The sequence below is a fragment of the Capsicum annuum genome, chromosome 11 (genome assembly GCF_002878395.1).
Source record: "Capsicum annuum cultivar UCD-10X-F1 chromosome 11, UCD10Xv1.1, whole genome shotgun sequence".
In the NCBI taxonomy this organism is placed as follows: domain Eukaryota; kingdom Viridiplantae; phylum Streptophyta; class Magnoliopsida; order Solanales; family Solanaceae; genus Capsicum; species Capsicum annuum.
In genome coordinates, this window is record NC_061121.1 from 13,354,450 (window position 1) to 13,365,240 (window position 10,791).

The 10,791-nt window shown below is 34.7% G+C and overlaps 2 long non-coding RNA genes across 2 annotated transcripts; both read right to left on the reverse strand.

Moving 5' to 3' along the window:
* Positions 1-1,226: 1,226 nt before the first annotated feature.
* LOC124888640 lies at positions 1,227-2,616 on the reverse strand. Its single transcript, XR_007047185.1, has 2 exons — positions 2,558-2,616; positions 1,227-1,434 (listed from the first exon to the last, which is right to left on the reverse strand). It is a non-coding gene; the product is annotated as an uncharacterized LOC124888640 (long non-coding RNA).
* Positions 2,617-6,385: 3,769 nt separating this feature from the next.
* On the reverse strand, positions 6,386-9,286 carry LOC124888641. The gene is made up of 2 exons (XR_007047186.1): positions 8,304-9,286; positions 6,386-8,205 (listed from the first exon to the last, which is right to left on the reverse strand). It is a non-coding gene; the product is annotated as an uncharacterized LOC124888641 (long non-coding RNA).
* Between the last annotated feature and the right edge of the window lie 1,505 nt (positions 9,287-10,791).

Here is a 10,791-nt window from a genome sequence, read left to right on the forward strand (position 1 = left end):
GGCAATGGCATGAAATGGCCCTATTGGCAATGAGATGATATAAAATGGCCCTCCTAGCAATGGTATAAAATGTCCCTCTTAGCAGTGAGATGATATGAAATGGTTCTTTCAGTGATTTGAGAACAGTTTCACCTGAGTTCATTTGTCCGTGCTTTGCTTTTTACATGTACCTGTACTCAAGATAGACAGTTAGTAGACACAATATCGCTCTCACTGGCGACCATAGTCAACTTTATGACAGTTTAATGATGAATACTGAGCGTCATGATTTGAATGACTTATTCCTCTATTAATATTCTCTTTTTTGAAGAAATAATTAAATAGCAAATCCATCGGATGCAAGTAAATGGGGCGAAATCCTCATTTGGGATTACTCAAATACTATTTGTTTTGCTTCAATGCGAATTTTGAGGATGAATTTCTGCTCTTCCTCCTATTAAGCGATCCTTTTGATTGTCATATTTATTGTGTTGACTCTCTTGAATGTACCTGCGCTCAAGGTAAATACTTAGTTGACACAAAGTCGCTTATACTAGCGACTGCTTTTATATAAAGAATTTTAAATACAATATTTACAAAGCAGATAAGGCTCCTTTGTTTATCCTTCATGGTCTTAAGAAATGAGATAGACACTTCAAAAGGTCCTCAATAAATGGGTATTAAATCTATCTTGAGGGCTACCCTAAAATACCGTTCTTGAGCATTATATGCTTTAGTGTGGCTCGCAACCCGCTTAGAGATTTTTTGAAAAAATATTTCCATTTTTTGTGTACTGATCCCTACATCCACAGAAAAATGATTAGTTTTTTAGTACACTATTTTGTGTTGACCTTTTTAAATCTTTGGTTTGCTCTTCGCCATCTTTCGGGTACTCCATCATGTTAGGACTTTCACTCTGACTCCCATTCCAATAGATACCTAGGCAATCACTAAGTAAAAGCTTTGTATAGATTTTTGAAAGTAGTTTTAATTGTTGAAAATGGTTTTGAAAGTTTCTATAAAAGCTTTAGAAAATGTCACGACCCGAACCGGGGCCCTGGCCGTGACGAGCCTTCCCGAACCGTGAAGGCCCGGGACGCCCCCTATCTATCTGGTAATCATGCACAACATTTATATAATAAAAGATAATGCAGAAATAGAAATCTAATACGGAAACATGGTCAGTCTGAATGTGATCATAATACCGAAAAATTGAAATCCAAAATATATCTGGATAATAATAATGTCTGACTCAGTCTGCGAAATCTCTACTATGAACTAAACAAAACTGTCTGAAAACTGGGACAAGGCCCCCAGTAGACCAAAACATGACTAAAGATAAATATCTGAAAGTAAACAGGCCTTCTGGAATATAAAAGGCTCACCCCTGCACAATCTGTTCTGCGATTTGAAATATCTACTGTTTATCTGGACCCCTAGACTGTGTCTCAAAACCTGAAAAGGGGGGGTCAGCACAAATGTACTGGCACGCAAAGCAATCAAAAATAAAGTATTTGAACATATATATAATAGATGAGAGCAATTTTCATCAACACATCACGTATAAAATAGCTTCTGAAAACACAAGGGCATCATTTAAAAATCATAAAACATTCTTGTCAAAATAATTTCTGATCTTTGTATTACTTCTGAGTTAGGTGGCACTCCCCTACAAGTCTGATATTCCACGAGCTATATGAAATCCGTCATTGACTCAATGGGGAAGCCCCCAACCCAAGTGTGCCGCAAGGTTTGGAGTGTCTAAGTCTGATACACCACACGACACTTAAGCCAGCGTATAATAATATACCCGGATCGACAAATCACGGTTTTGGGCAATGAGTTGTCTGAACTCACGCCTTCTTCGGGGACCACCTAACATCCCTTTATGCCCAATTTTTAACCTTTTCTGAACATGTATCATTATAAAATTTCTTAATCATGAAAGTCTGATAAAATCTGATTTCTGAACTAGTCTGTGTCTGTTATGGCATTTGTCTGAGTTGGTATCATTATACCAAGACTTGCAAGTCCTATTTCTGAGCCTTAATGCATTAAGCATGATCTTTCATAAAAGTGTAGTTTCAGACCACCCAAACATGTAATTTGCATAAAATATTTCATGTTCCGAAACTCAAGTCAAAACCATGCAAAAACTTCCATCAAACATATGGTGGTCATGTGCTTTTGAAAAAATTATGCACTCTTTCATTATATGTATATTCAACATTTACAACCCTCTCTTTCGTGTTCAAAATCGTATTCCAAACATAGCACAGTCAAAGCATTTCATATCATGATTTTTCAAGACGTATTTCAAAACAATCTATATCATGTGAAACATGGGAAAATTACATCAAGAGAGGGATTTCATGTAAATCGTGCTCTCAATTCATATTTCAAGGCAAAACACATATATACATATACATATAATTTTCAAGTCACTTTGGGGGAAAGCCAAAAGGCTAAAACAATATCATTTAAAGCTTCTAAAACATGAATATGTACATGAATTCAAAAACTCCTTTCCTAAAACATGATTTCTATGCCCATGAGAATTTAGGAAAACCCTGGGTACCTCTATTTAAGAAATTGAGGGATGATCCTTGAAGCCTACGATGTGGGGATTCCAAATCTCTAGTTATCTTCCAAAACCCACGGTTGAATCTTGAGTTATTTGGGATTTTTGTTTGAAACCCTAAGGGGTGTTCTTGAGAGAAAATTTGAGAAAAAGATTATATTTTGATGAATTTGGGGCTAAATCTGGTGTTATAGATGAAATTTGGGTGAGGTGAAATGACTAAAATGCCCCTAAGAAAACAAACAAAGTCGAAACTCTCCCTCAGTTGACAAACTGAAAGGCTGAAGTAAAATGGGTATAACTCCTTACTTAGATGTTGGATTTGGATGAAACCAGTTTCATTGGAAAGAAAACTCAAAGCTCTTTCATTTTATAGGTAGAAGCTCTCTCAGTTCATTATATTCAGAGAGTTATGATCGTTTGAAGTTGACCCTGAAATGCTGAAAACTGGGCAACAGGCTATGTGTTTTGCTACTGTTTTGAAATCCAAACGCAGCCTTAAGCGTTCCGAAAAAATTTCAAAACTTATTCGAGATGTAATATGAGCTTGTCCGATCGTAACGCAACTTGAAAATCTAAAAACAAAGGTCGAAAAAGTTGAAAAGTTATATCCCGAAGATTGCCAGCTAAAATTACTCTAAGTCCTCATTACACTTAGAAAAAATTTCAAGTTTTTAAGTCTAAGAGCACTCTATTAAAGGCTAATCCATGCATGACTTTTACGGGGTGTTACAGAAAATCTCTGCCAGTCATGTCATATACTAGCTCAACGAACGTTTTTCTCTTAGTTTTGACTATATCCGACGGAGGATTTCCAAAACTCATCATCATTGTTGGAGTGTTCTTCAGATAGTTCTGTCACAGCCGAAGATTGAATCTACCTAGACTTTGTCATAGATGATGACTTCTAAAGTTTGACTTTGACCTCTGGTACTGGGGAATTTGAAATATATTCCAGTGTTTGGTGAAAAATTTGAGGCCCTCCTCAAAATTTCTGCCCCAGTTTAAAGATGTTTAAGATAATATCAACTCGAGAGGATCCGAAGTCTTTGTTGGTCTTCGTTCTCTTTGTTGGATGATGATCTTCCTCTTGTGAATTTTTTAGATTCCTTCTAAAAAATTCTGCCCCAATTTTCTTTTCCTGGGGTTACATGACCGAGCTGTTGGGGCGCCTACGTATCCCGTTGAAGCAGGAATCAAGTCAAACATAATTCAGGACTACGCTAGGGATATATATAAAAGTGTAATAGGTTGACCGAAACCGACATAGGCCGCCTATGTATCCCTTTCTTGGGAATTTAGGTCAAACATAGTTCGTACATAAACTCATCTTCAGGGTTAAATGGCCCTGAATACTATTATCTATCTTACTAGGATAGAAATAAGCACTTCTATGGATGACATGACATTTTCATTGCTTTTATATTGATAAAACGAAGGATCAATTGTCCAATTTCCTTAGTCATTGTCCTCCTAGTTAAATACCCCGGTTTCCTCTAGATTAGGCTTCTTTGATTCTCGAACTCTTTGACTCTTCTGTTGACTGTTCTAGGGCCATTGTCTCTCATTCATCATTATCTTGCTTCTTGACATGACATGACAATGACATGTTTTAAGTTATTATTGTACAACGGGTGATGAGTCATGGGTGGAGTGAATGTCCAATTCAATAATGTTTCCTCCAATTAATTTTCCATGATCCCGATTGTCTTAGGAAATTCTTTCCTCACATTTTCCTTACTCCATCCTCGAGATCATCGCTTACAGGTTTTAAAAAATAATTGGTAGAGTTCAGTTTTACTACTAGCCATTTTTCTTTTCCTGTAACAAAGCTATAGTCAAGAGGGAAATCTCTTATTCATTTTGATCTAGTGAAGTACGATCATTTTGTGCCAAAACAGAGTAGTTTCTATTACCTAAAAAGTATGAACTACTCAAATGTTGACGTGTTAGATTCCGCTAGTAGTAAGCAAAGCAAGATGATAAGGTAGAAAGTAAACACATAGAGTTGTTTCTTATCTCATGCGAATTGATCCATAAAGTAATGATGACTCGAGAATTTCACTGAACAATATTTTGCCCAATGATATGGATAGGTTGAATTTATCAGGAAGGCTCAACTTTTCTACTTTCTGGCTTTATTACTTCTTTCAAGAAAGTGAAGGACAACAGAGCTTTTGGAGATATGGGTCGGGCCAAAATGTTGCCTATGTATCTCACGAAAGAAAAATCAGGCCCTACGTAGTTCAAAACTATAGTGGCTTTTTCAAATTCTAAAGTCAATTTTCCTAAAATTGTAGCGAGCATTTTGGAAGTTTTAAGAATGACTGCGAACTTTTCTAAGAAACTTGGGAGACTTGGAGTATGTTTGGTTGGAATTTTGTACAGTGGGGTATATTTCTACCTCGAGATGCTCCGTGGAAAAAGGGATTCGATCAATTCGCCTTTGATTTGAATCAATATAGCACGTATAAGCACATAAGCAGTTATATCACACAAGCATATTGTAATAAACATGCATCCTAATTGGGTGACCCTTTTGAGCCAGGGGTTGGCCTAACGTATTTGAAGGAAGTATATGCTTTTTAAAACCAATCCATAATCCCCCAAAAACCTTCATATGTGTACATAAGTGGCATAAATGCCTACAAAAATTACACAAAAAGGATACAATCTTTAGGGAAAGGAAAAATAACATGAGAAAAAGAACAATATCCCGCGCAGGGGATAAGAAATGTCAATTCCTAAATGCTCTTCTATCGACCTTCACCCTCTTAGATTTGTCCATTTTTGTCATTGGCTACATTTGTTGATGATCAAGCAATTTTCGTATAACTGTTCTCTAGATACAACCATCCAAATCAATCAATTTCTTGACTTTCTTCCATTCCTCCCTCAATTGGTGTATGATTGAGGCATCCTTACACGAAAGTAAACAAATTAAACCTTCTCCCGAACCCCGAAGGATAATGGATTGGATTAAACAAACATATATTTCTTCAACACATAAATATAATTCGTCTGTAATAGACTCGGGGTCAATAAACGCAGGGCAAGTTTTCTAATGAGCCCAACACCCTCCTTCGGGTATTGGATCCTCCTAGGCTTATACTAAAAATGTTTTGGTTTAGCTCTATCCTAGGTATCTACAATGGGTTTAAACCAGGTTTCCAAGTGAACGACTTGGGTTTAAAAATACAAACAACTATCATACACCTCACCTGCTAATAAATCGTCGTATTTCTAAAAATTTATTTAGAATTGAACAACACGGGCCAGGACATCCACGAAACCCCAAAATAATTTAATAATCAATGCAGAATTATGCTATGGGATGCAATGATTAAATTCTGCAAAATCAAAACATATAAACACATAACCAAATTAAACAGTTAGTCAAAAGATGAAATCAAACATTTGGTTAGAGAACCTAGTTAAAATCCCCAGCAGAGTCGTTATTTCTGTTTTGCAAAAATTTTAACTTTTGAGAGTCATTACTTAATTTTGAAAAGAAATTAAGAAACCTTCGTAAAGTACTTAGATGATTCAAAATAGAAAAATTATTTAAGTTGAATTCTAGATAAGCGGCTCCTATTAACATTTTAGGAAAGTTTTAAGGCACCTAAAACGTCTGCTAACTTGCGGTTATCCGAACTATTTGAAAATATCTTATGAATAACTTCTAAAAGAAAGATTGATTGTTGAAAAGTAATTGATTTTAGGAAAAAACTTGTGTAAAAATAGGTTTGGACGACTTAGTAGAGATTTTAACTAAGTCTAAACAAATTAATAACAAAGCATGTAAAAGGGAAGGGAAGATTATAAAAGACTTAGGCCATTGAGCTCAAATCAATAGCTCCTGTCCTAATCTAATTACGCTTTTAGCCAACTTGCACTTGTCCTAATCTAAATGTTGGGCCTTCGGCCCATCTTCACCTGTCCTAAACTATTTTCGAACCTTTGGCGTGAGTCTCGTTTTACATATATTAATTTACAACTTTGGCTTCGAGGCCCAAATAAATGAATAAGTAAATAAATAAAGGAAATAAAAACAAGACTAATAAAGTAAATAAGCCTCTTCCTTCTTCTTCCATCTTCTCATATCCATATGCCTTGAGATTGTCTTTGGACTTAGTCTTTCGAGATCGACTTGGGTAATTGGGCCTCAATGGCCGACCAAAAATATGCAAAGGCAAAGGAGTCCATGTAGGGCTCGAACGTATCCACATGCAAAAGAAAAGCAAAGTACTTAATATGTGTTCTAAATTAGCGGCTAAACACACAGATATAGAGAAAACAACGGCTCGCAAAATTGAAGAGAAACTTATATCAACCAATGATTTCCAAATAAACAGAGAGGATAAGAAAAAATAGGAAATTCTCACAATTGCGAGCAAACAAAGGTAACAGATTATGTTATAATGCTACAGAAAACTTTGGTGACACAAAGATATAAACTGAAAGACTTAAGAAAAACTTAGTAGTCAGGCAAAGGCAGGGATAAATAGTGGATAAGAACATGAGCAAATCGCAACCAAAGAAGCTTATGAACTATAAAAATCTCAGATTATCAAGCTTTTTAGTGTGCAACTAAGATTCAACATTCAACTTTTCACAAGTTAGAGATGAACAGGATAAAAAGGAAGAAAGAAAAGACAAGTAACCTATTTGCACAATACAATATTGGAAGATAGGAATTTCTGCTACAAGGGATATCGAGAGTGAATTTTTCAATATCTATACGACAAGAACATCCACAAATTTGCACTAGAACATCGAAACTATTATTACAATATCATGAGAATGTTAACACATCAATTGTAACTTTCAATGGAATAAGGAACTTGTATAACATTCCTTTATCCATGCTTGACATCTTTTGTCAAAAGGAGCTTCAGGAATGAAAAAGGCAACAACAAACTGATATAAGGAACAAAACAAACAAAAAAATAATAAAAGTAGCGAATCAGGCCACAATGCTTAAGTATACATCTACAACAAGCTTATAATTAGCAATGAAAAGAGAAAGAAAAGCCTGGTGTTGCGGAGATTTTGAAGGTAGAATTTGGAACATAAGTTACAAAACTAATGCATTCAACTTATTGTTGGATCGAAAAAATAGTAAATCAAAAGGGATCTACATGAGATCTAGATCAAACAAGGATAGCACTGAAACGGTGATCAAAAATTCACAATGAAAAGTATGGAATCGCAACATGTGAATTAAATCGGATAAAAGAAAGAAGAACCTTCACGATATCCTAAACAAATTTTAGTAGTTAAGAAATAACATTATCCTGACACAGTACACAATAAGTCGCACTACGATTCGTTTTATCACAGAAGGTCGAACAAATACTCATAAAGAAACCTGACTATTTAAAGGACCTAATGAACCATTTTGAAAACAGATTTTAGCATGTCCTTTGTCAACCCAAATGGCAGATACCTTTCCCACACCAATATACTCCTGTTAGACCTTATAACGGCACAAAAAGAAAGCGTAACACAAAATTAAAGCGACAAAGTTCAATTCCAAAGAGAAATCAACGAAAAGGCACAAACCTTAACCCTTTAAGCGAAAATAAGTCTGCTTCCAGAATAAATCATCATACAAAATCCTAAGGCCTTCATGGCTTGTATAGCTACTCCCAGCAAGCAATCAACAACAACATTATAAAGAAGGAGAAGAATAAAAGAAAAAAAGCTACAACAGAAGTTAAAATGAAAAAGAAGTGCTTACCTCTTTTGGAGAAGCAAAACGAAATTACGAGCTACCAACGGAATATCGACCATCACTGGAAAGTTTCACCGCGACTCCAAAAACTCATTGAATTTTCACGATAAATGTTTTTACTAGAAAATAGACTTTTTCCTTTGAAAGTTTTTTCCAACCTTCAAGACTTCTTGCTCGAGGTTTTTCCTCTTTGAAACTAGATATTTTCAACTCAACAAAGGGTCTTATATAGAAGAAATTTTGAGATGAATTGTTATTTTTGGCGATGTGGGCTGAGAATTTCAAGGACAATTTGGGGATTTAGCTGAAGGAATTTAAATTTTGAATTAGGGATAAGACGAATCCTACGAAAATCATACTATTTAGTACGCTGAGCTGGTGCGTTGCGGGTCGACGGGTCGGAGCTGGGTTATTGTATTCGGGTCAAGAAAAGGGGGGTCGGTCGAATGAAATTGGGTCGGGTTTCACTGTTATTCAGAGTTGTCGTGGTTTGAGGCTGCTGTGATTGCTGTTCGCCGGATTTTGACGGTTGTCGGCTTTGTCGGTTGTAGCCGTCGGTCGTCGGCGATGTTGGTTTGTTGCACCAGTTTGGTCGATAGGGAAGCGGCTGGCATTGTCATTGTTTTCTACGGAATTCCTTTTTTTCTTTTTTCTTTTTTTGGTCTATTCGGTATCGTCGTTGATGTTGTTGTGTGGAAAACAAGTATGGTGGGCCGGGTCAGCTGGAACTTGGGCTGGTAGGCTGGTTGATATGGTGTTGGGCTTGGAAATTGGGCTGCTGAAATTAAAAGGGAAAAATGGGCTGATTTGGCTACTTTTGGGAAAGGATAGATTATGTATAATTCGGGTTATTTAATAAATAACCCCAATTAGTTTAAGAGTTGGTCAGAATTTTCGACCATATTGAAAATCAAATGGTCAATTGCATTACAATTGTGGTCAATTTAATTTCAATTATGATCAAATTAAATAAATTGACTAAATTCTATTGAAATTCGATACTAATTAATACCTCATTCAATCCCGAGCTTCTTGATTAATAAAATCAAACACATATCAATTCGAATAAATTATTTTCATGAACAAATGATGTTTAAATCAAGATTGTAACCATTTGAATTTATTTTCAAGATGAGCCCCTTGATTAAAATATGATATTTCGTAAAATAAATATTTAAGTAATAAAATTATATAATTTCGTACAATTGAATACGATAATATATAATCGCTACTTAAAATGAAAAAATTACGTACAAAATATTTTGAAAAGTTTTTATTCGGATGAAACAAATGTTTTAATTTTATTAAAAACCGAAGAAACTCAGGATTAAATTTAGTCGTGGAGGGCAAAAATTAGGTGTCAACAAAAACAAAAGAGTCTTGTAGTTTTTAGGAGCTCTTTTTCTTTATGGTTTTTGTTTTCCACAGCTCAAAAGTTCAAAACAAATTATATTTTGAACTCATTTCTAAAAAAAAAACATCAAAAAAAATTTCCTTTTATTTCTCTAGCAAGCATTCATAATTCAAAATTTTTCAATTTTTTTTTCTAATAGGAGTTTTTTATATGAGAAAAATTCAAAAAAAGGGATGGTAGATTTGTACATTTCATATAATAAAAATATCAAAAAAAAAATTCTTTCATACTTGTTGGTGTCATTTTAATGTGAAGTGTCAAATTTAAAACTCAAAAAAGATTTTATTAACATTTTCCATCGCCTATCTTTGGTCGTGCCTCTCTAGTTAGGGTTCAGCCAGTTTTTTAATCTTTAATTGTCCAATCTGGACAAACTACGCACAACTGATTCTCCTCTTTCTGGAGTGAGATACGTAGGCAGCCCTTCTAGAGTTCGGTGATTTTATTTAAAAAATTCAAAATAATATTTTCTTCACTCTTCATTTAGAGTAGGTGTAGGTGTTTCATATACATCTTAAAAAGAAAATTACAAAAAGATTTTCCTTTAATAGGTTCAAGTTTGATTTTGGTATGAAATTCAATATCAAAAACCCAAAAAAAAAAAAAAAAATTGGTAATCATAGGTTTCATTTTGTATAGGGATTTAAAAGCTGAAAAAATTCAAAAAGAGTCTCGTCAATTCTTTTGACACTTTATTTTCTTTTCTTCTTAAAGTTTCAAGAAAAATAAAGAAAAACAAAGAGCATTTGATTGGTCATTTTTTTTGTCAAACTTCATAAACTACGTAAACCTGATTCTCCGCTTTCGAGGGTGAGATATATAGGTGCCCTTCTTGGGTTAGATGATCTTTTCAAAAGAAAAAATAAAGAGAAACAAAAAGAGATTTTGAAAAAATATTGAACTCTAATGCATTTGTTATCTCTTGTTCAGTTAGTTTAAGGTGGTTGGTTTGTGGCATTTTGGCTGGTCCTCCATATTGCACCAAGTCAAAGAGAAAGTTATGGCCAACAAGGATAACGAGGTTGTTATCACTAGGGAGTTCGGGAAATGAGAATTTAGAAGCTAATGAAGAGATTTAGA